Consider the following 6,695-nt stretch of genomic DNA (forward strand, 5'->3'; position numbering starts at 1 on the left):
TAACATATGCAATTATTTTCCATCATTTACAATACAGTAGTTACAATGACACTCCAAACAGAAAAGCAAAGTAAAAAATCAAAACACCAACTTCTGTTTCATGTAATTAGACTTATACAGAAATTAGAAGGTTAAGTAACAACTAGTTAATCACCTAATTTCACAGCTATCTGAAGTGGCAATCATTATATAGCAGCTTCTCTATGATACCTTCAAGATAAATGATACAATATAGAGGTGGAATTTAAGGAAAGGTATTAAGCAGGCTGTGTTTTAGCTTATAACAAGGAGATAATCTTTAAACTAGATGACTTCTGAGATGTCTTTTGATTCTAAAGATCTATATGATTTTGAGTAACATTGTTAGGCAGAGAAGAATTTACTTATCCCTTCAATAATGCTATAGGTCTCCAATTCCATGCTGTTTATCAAGGAAGAGAAAATCTTATAGTGAACATTAAGAATAGAAAACAAGGAAGTATTGCCATATAATAATGATCAGATTTACATCCATATCCACAAACCATCTTATATAACCAGTGGTATGTAATAAATTGGTGAATCAAAGCTACATTATAAAGTGATATATTACTTCTTAATAACCCCCTAAAAAGTTCTTTAATTTATTTTGGTTGGGAAACTTTTATGGTCCTAAAAGGAACTATAAGTTTGTGGAGGGTAGGTAGAAGAAATAGGATGGTTGGACCTGTAGTAAGTGTTCCTTTTCCTCGGACCTACTTAGCTTGAAAATATCAGTTCAGGCCCCGTTGTAGCTTAATATTTACTGGAAGGTGTACCATGTTAATTAAAAAATTGACTTTTACTCTGGGTAAAATCCACTTAAATTTTTGAAGGGCTGTCATAGAGTAAGTTATATTGAGAACTATATCTCTATTTGTTTTCTTCTCAGAGGACTTGTGAATGGGTTGACCATAGGTCTATTTATGCATGAGTGAGAAATATATTTTGCCTTCAACTCATTACTGTCAAGCAGTATATTTGAAAAGGAATTACTGTGATCTAAAATATCTAGTAAGTATTTATTGCCTGACTGGAAATGCCCTTTTTTATCTACCAAATACGTTTTTGAGGAAGGTCATCAAGAAACTGGATCAGAAATGAGAACTGCCTGGCCATGTGGTCTTGGGTACACTCTTTTAACCACTAAGAACTTGTTACCTTATCATTAAATTGACCATATTACCAATGGCCCACAACATGTTAGCTGAAACTTGTGGATCCAGTCACGTTTAAATTCAAATTAAAAGGGGTGCCTGCGTGGCTCAGTCAGTTGATTTTGGCTCAGGTCATGATCCCAGGGTTGTGGGATGGGACCCTGCTTTGGGCTCCACACTGGGCATGGAGTTTGCTTGAGATTCTCTCTCTCCTTGTCCTTCTGCCCCAACCCCATGCACACGTGCTCTCGCTCTCTCTCTCTCTCTCTCTTTCTCTCTCTCTCTCTCTCACACACACACACACACACACACACACACACACACACACACAGTCTCTCTCAAAAAATATCAAATTAAGCAAAATCATGTAGTGCATATATTATAAATTATTTAATACTAAAATGGGGCCTGGGACATAATCCCAAAAAGGAAAGTACTCATGTATTTGCAGTGATTCATGAATATTTATTTTAAGTGGGGAAAGTAAGACATGAAATATCCTTACAAAAGCTCAGGTTAGTTTCACCTTTAAATGAATTTTGGCAGCAAATTTAAAAATAAAAATATTTTGCTCCTTAGACCTTTTTGTATTTTGAAATAGCAGATGAAAGATCATATACCTATATTTGTACAACACAGTTGATTATTACTATCTACATACTTGACTTTATGTTTATTTTCCGGCTTTTACTGGATAACAAAATCTGGGCAAAAGTTTTCTTTTTATTATGCTGGGTTTGAACCCAGTTTAAAGACTCAAAAAGATATGAAGATATTTTCCTAGAAGTGTATTGTGATCATACTATTGAGATGTCATTGAAACCAGTGTGAATTTATATCTTCTGGGCATTAAAGTTATCTTTCTTACCAAAATAATGAGGGCACATTTCCGTAATTGTAATCCTACTTTAAATTATATCTCAGGGAATAGAAAGCTTAAAATTTATTCATTCACTTATTCATTCAGTAACTGATAATTTTGAATTATTATGTGTGGAGTCACATTCAGTGGGAAGTAATATTAGATCAAGGACCTGACAGAAGAGTTGTTTAACCTGAAGAAAGATTGGGGATATATAAGAAATTCCAGCTTAAGTGATAATTTGGCTCAAAATAAAACTAGTTTAAAAGTTTATCTATAGATCTTGGATATTCAATGAGCAGATAAAAGTAACAAATTGGAAAATCTTGTTGGAATGCATAGGAAGCTTCCTCTGCAGTTGGTCAAGAAGCCATATTTGAAAATACAGTGAGATGTTATTGGTAACTTTGGCCAAGAAAAGTTGTGGGTGTTCATCTGGGTAGGATTCTGCTCACCAGAGAGCTCCAAAATGCTGGCCACACTTCAAGACCTTTGATAAACCACTCTATGAATGATTTCCAGTATGAGTGTATAGGGACCATTATAATGATCATTACTTTCTTCTATTCCGTTTGATAAATAAATTATTTAACTCTATATCATCCTAATTAATGCAATCAACATCATGCATGGGAATTTATCAATGAATGCATTTGATGTGTTTTACTCAGCAGTGTCCAGAAAGATGCCCTCTTGGAAGAAAGCAGATGAACCTCTGTTTCACAAAGTGAGAAAGGTCAACATCAAGTATGAACATAAGGAATGGCACAATGATAAAAGCAATACACATGTTAATATACACATTCTGGTGTCTCTTAAACGGAGTTGAACATAAAAACAATATGTCTGGGTCTTACTTTTCTCATGTATAGATTGTAAGGATAGATGGGATAAGCCTGATGTTGTTACCTACTCAAAATTTTTATTTGAAGCTTAGTATATTCCTGTAACTTTAAATTCCACTTTAGCTATGTACTATGCTTCAGTAGTCCAATTGAATACAAAATTATCATGGTGGTTTCACCAGGTTGATGTAGAGTTTTCTTTTTCTTTTTATTTTTTTTCCATAATATTTTATTGTCAAATTGTTTTTCATACAACACCCAGTGCTCTTCCCCTTAAGTGCCCTCCACCATCACCACCACCTCTTTTCCCCACTCCCTCTTCCCCCTCAACCCTCAGTTCATTCTCAGCATTCAATAGTCTCTCAAGTTTTACATCCCTCTCTCTCCCCAACTCTCTCTCCCTCCTCCGCTCCCCCTGGTTGTAGAGTTTTCTTTTTAAAAGAAAGTTTTGTTTTTGAAAGAAAAGCATGCAATTTAAAAATTAGCTCCTACACACACACACACACACACACACACACACACACACACACACTTATCATTCCCTAAGTTCTTTGGTCTTGGCCAGGATAATGAAAAACTGACATCACTATCTATGCAGTGAAGTGATGAATGCCCTCCAACACAGCTGGATACTTTACGCTAAATATGTCTTCTCAATCACTATCGTATCATCACTTCTAACTTTTCAAACTCTTTTCTAGTCTTATAAGATACAAAATAATTATGAATCTTCTAGAAGTGACAGAGTGTAAGTTTCAGAGCAAAGGGAAATTATTAAATGGAGCATGAGTAATGTAAGTAAATGAAAAGAAAGACATGATATGTAGGACATTAATAAAATAAGATTTATACTGCAGTTGGGCTTTGAAAATTGATAACAGGATTCTGTGCTTCTAGAGGATATGATTTTGCAGTCTCATACTGCTTATTTCCATCTACTTCCAAAATAGCCGTTCCTTTTAACTTGTAAAGAAAAGGCCTCACCTTTTCATGTTTCAGTGGGATGAATTCATGCATCAAAAAGTTGTTGAGTCTGACTTGGAAGAGATAGCAGAAAGAAAGAATGTATTTTCTTGTTGCTTACATATGTAGTCTCTTGTATTTTGGAATCAAGACATCATTGGTTTCTTAGTGATACTGCAAATGTAAAACATTGTTCAATAGATCATGTTACCAATCAGAATGGACTAAGGCTAACTTCATGGAGTATAAAATTTTATTTTCCCTCTGATATTTTTATCCATGTTCTTTATTAAATTGGTAAATATTTATAAGTTGTCTTATATATACCAATAAGTATTTATAAGTTGTCATATATATATGTGCTCAGGGACTGGGGATACGATTATGAAAACATAATTATTTTTCCTTTTATATAGTTGATTGTCCAGTGGAGGAGATCAGTGCATCAACTTTTACTAACTATGATAAAAAATGGTTAATAATTTTATCTTTGGAGTGGTTACTATGCACTGGAAACTATACTTCCTATATTTTATGAGTGGTCTAATTTTTAACCATCACTACCATCCCATGAAGTAGATACTAGAATGCCATTTGTCAGATTAGGAAACTGAGGCTTAGGACACTAACTTGCTCCAAGTCTCCTAGCAAGTCCGTGGCAGAACAAACACTCAAACCTGACCGTCCTGACTCCAAAGCCAAGGCTCATAACATATATTGTTACAGCGGGACAAATGTCATAGAAGTGTGTACACAAGATTATGTTAGCATGGATAAATGAAGTGGTTAATTTTATACCAATTATGAAGGGAGAAAGTCATGGAAAACCTTCACAGATAAAAAGAGTATTGAGTGAATGCTGGCATCTGAGAAATGTGGACAATGTGAAGTGCCTAGGGTTTTAACTCTGAAGTATGGAGTGGAGGGGAAAGGGGTTGGTCTGAACAGATGTATAGGAATTTGATCAAGAACCATCTGTTTAAACCACATTAAAGATCTAGGCTTTTCTTTATGTGTGTATAGAACCTCCAAATGATTTCTCAACAAGGAGGTGATTCAATCAACTGTGCTTTAGTGGAATCTGGCACACGTGAAGAGCAGATTGGAGTAGGAAGACCGTGGATAGGAAGACAAGTTAAAGTTACTGGAAACATTGGCAGGAAACAGAAAGACTGTAGTTAAAACAGGAGTCACGTGGAAGGAGATGAGAGAAGAAATGCAAGAGGGAATTCAGAGATGGGATCAATTCAATTTGTTAATGTTCTGTAAAGGATGGGAACAGTTTAGAATAATCCCATGATTACTGGATTTGGTGATAGGGAGGATAGGAAAACAGAAGAATGAGCAGATGTGAAGGGTAAAAATGAGGAAGGATATGACAATGTTGAAGTTCAGGAACTCATGGTACAGCATTGTTGAGATGTCCAGTAGATGTAGGTAAGATAATGCAACTATTATTAATACAGAAATGAAGTAAAAATTTATTTTGGCAACTAAAAAATTACAGCAGGGAGTTCCTGCCAGAGAAAATACTGATGGTCGCTGTGAATAACAGACTCACAAATCAATTGTAGCTATTTTCTTGGCTCTTCAATTACCTCCAAGTAGGGCTTGGCATCTTGAAAACAGAGATTCTTTGTTAAGGACACGTCTCGCCCCAAAGCATGCATGGAGAAGGCATGCCTTCTCTCTTCAAAGTTGAAGAATTCTATCCATCCTTTAAAAATAGCTTAGTGAAAATCATCTATAAATATTTTTGTTTTCAAAATAGTTCCTTTTGACACTTATTTTAACATTTAGTTTATTACATTTCTTTATAAGAATCATTTAAATAAATAAGTGCTATTAGATGTTCAAGTATTACTTTAAAGTGTGTTTCTTCCGACATGTTGTGATATTAAGATATACATGTATAATTCTTCCAAGTCAGAATTCCTACAAACCCTTGGTGTTAGGAGGTGTGATTTTCAGGTCCCAAATAAAATTCCATTAGTCTATTAGTCACTTAGATGTATAAGTTGTTATTTTGGTTTGGGGGTATATTAACAAACAAAAATGAAAGTAAACCTTATCCATACATTCTAGATAAATACATATTTGGCTCAATTTCAATGCACAGCCAATAGTCTTATGCCAGGTTTTCATTCTAAGTACATAGTTTTTGCTTTTAAAGGATGGATGCATCACTAACCTGCCCTTTAGACCTTTAAATTTGAAAATAATTTCTTATCTGCTACCTCATTTTATACTTTAAAATAATCTGAGAAGATATTAAGAACTCATTTTACAGATGAAAAACATGCTAAAAGATTAAATAGCAAATATGTGACAAGTCTATGTTTCAGTTTTATAAAGCACACAGTAAAGCAGTTGGCCCTTAACATATAATAAAATTATGTTATGAACAGAGTTAAGTGCCTTGCAAAGAGCTCTGAGAATCACAGCATGTAGAGCTTTCTTTTTTATCTTAGAAGTGACATGCGGTGCTGGGAGAACTGGACAGCAGCATGCAGAAGAATGAAACTAGACCACTCTCTTACACCATACACAAAAATTAACTCAAAATGGCTCAAGGACCTGAATGTGAGACAGGAAGCCATCAAAACCCTCGAGGAGAAAGTAGGGAAAAACCTCCTAGACCTCCACCGCAGTAATTTCCTACTCGACACATCCCCAAAGGCAAGGGAAATGAAAGCAAAACTGAACTCTTGGGACTTCATCAAGATAAAAAGCTTCTGCACGGCAAAGGAAACAATCAAGAAAACTAATAGGCAGCCGACAGAATAGGAAAAGGTAGTTGCAAATGACATATCAGATAAAGGGCCAGTATCGAAAATATACAAGGAACTC

This window comes from Suricata suricatta, chromosome 14, assembly GCF_006229205.1.
Source record: "Suricata suricatta isolate VVHF042 chromosome 14, meerkat_22Aug2017_6uvM2_HiC, whole genome shotgun sequence".
Taxonomy (NCBI): domain Eukaryota; kingdom Metazoa; phylum Chordata; class Mammalia; order Carnivora; family Herpestidae; genus Suricata; species Suricata suricatta.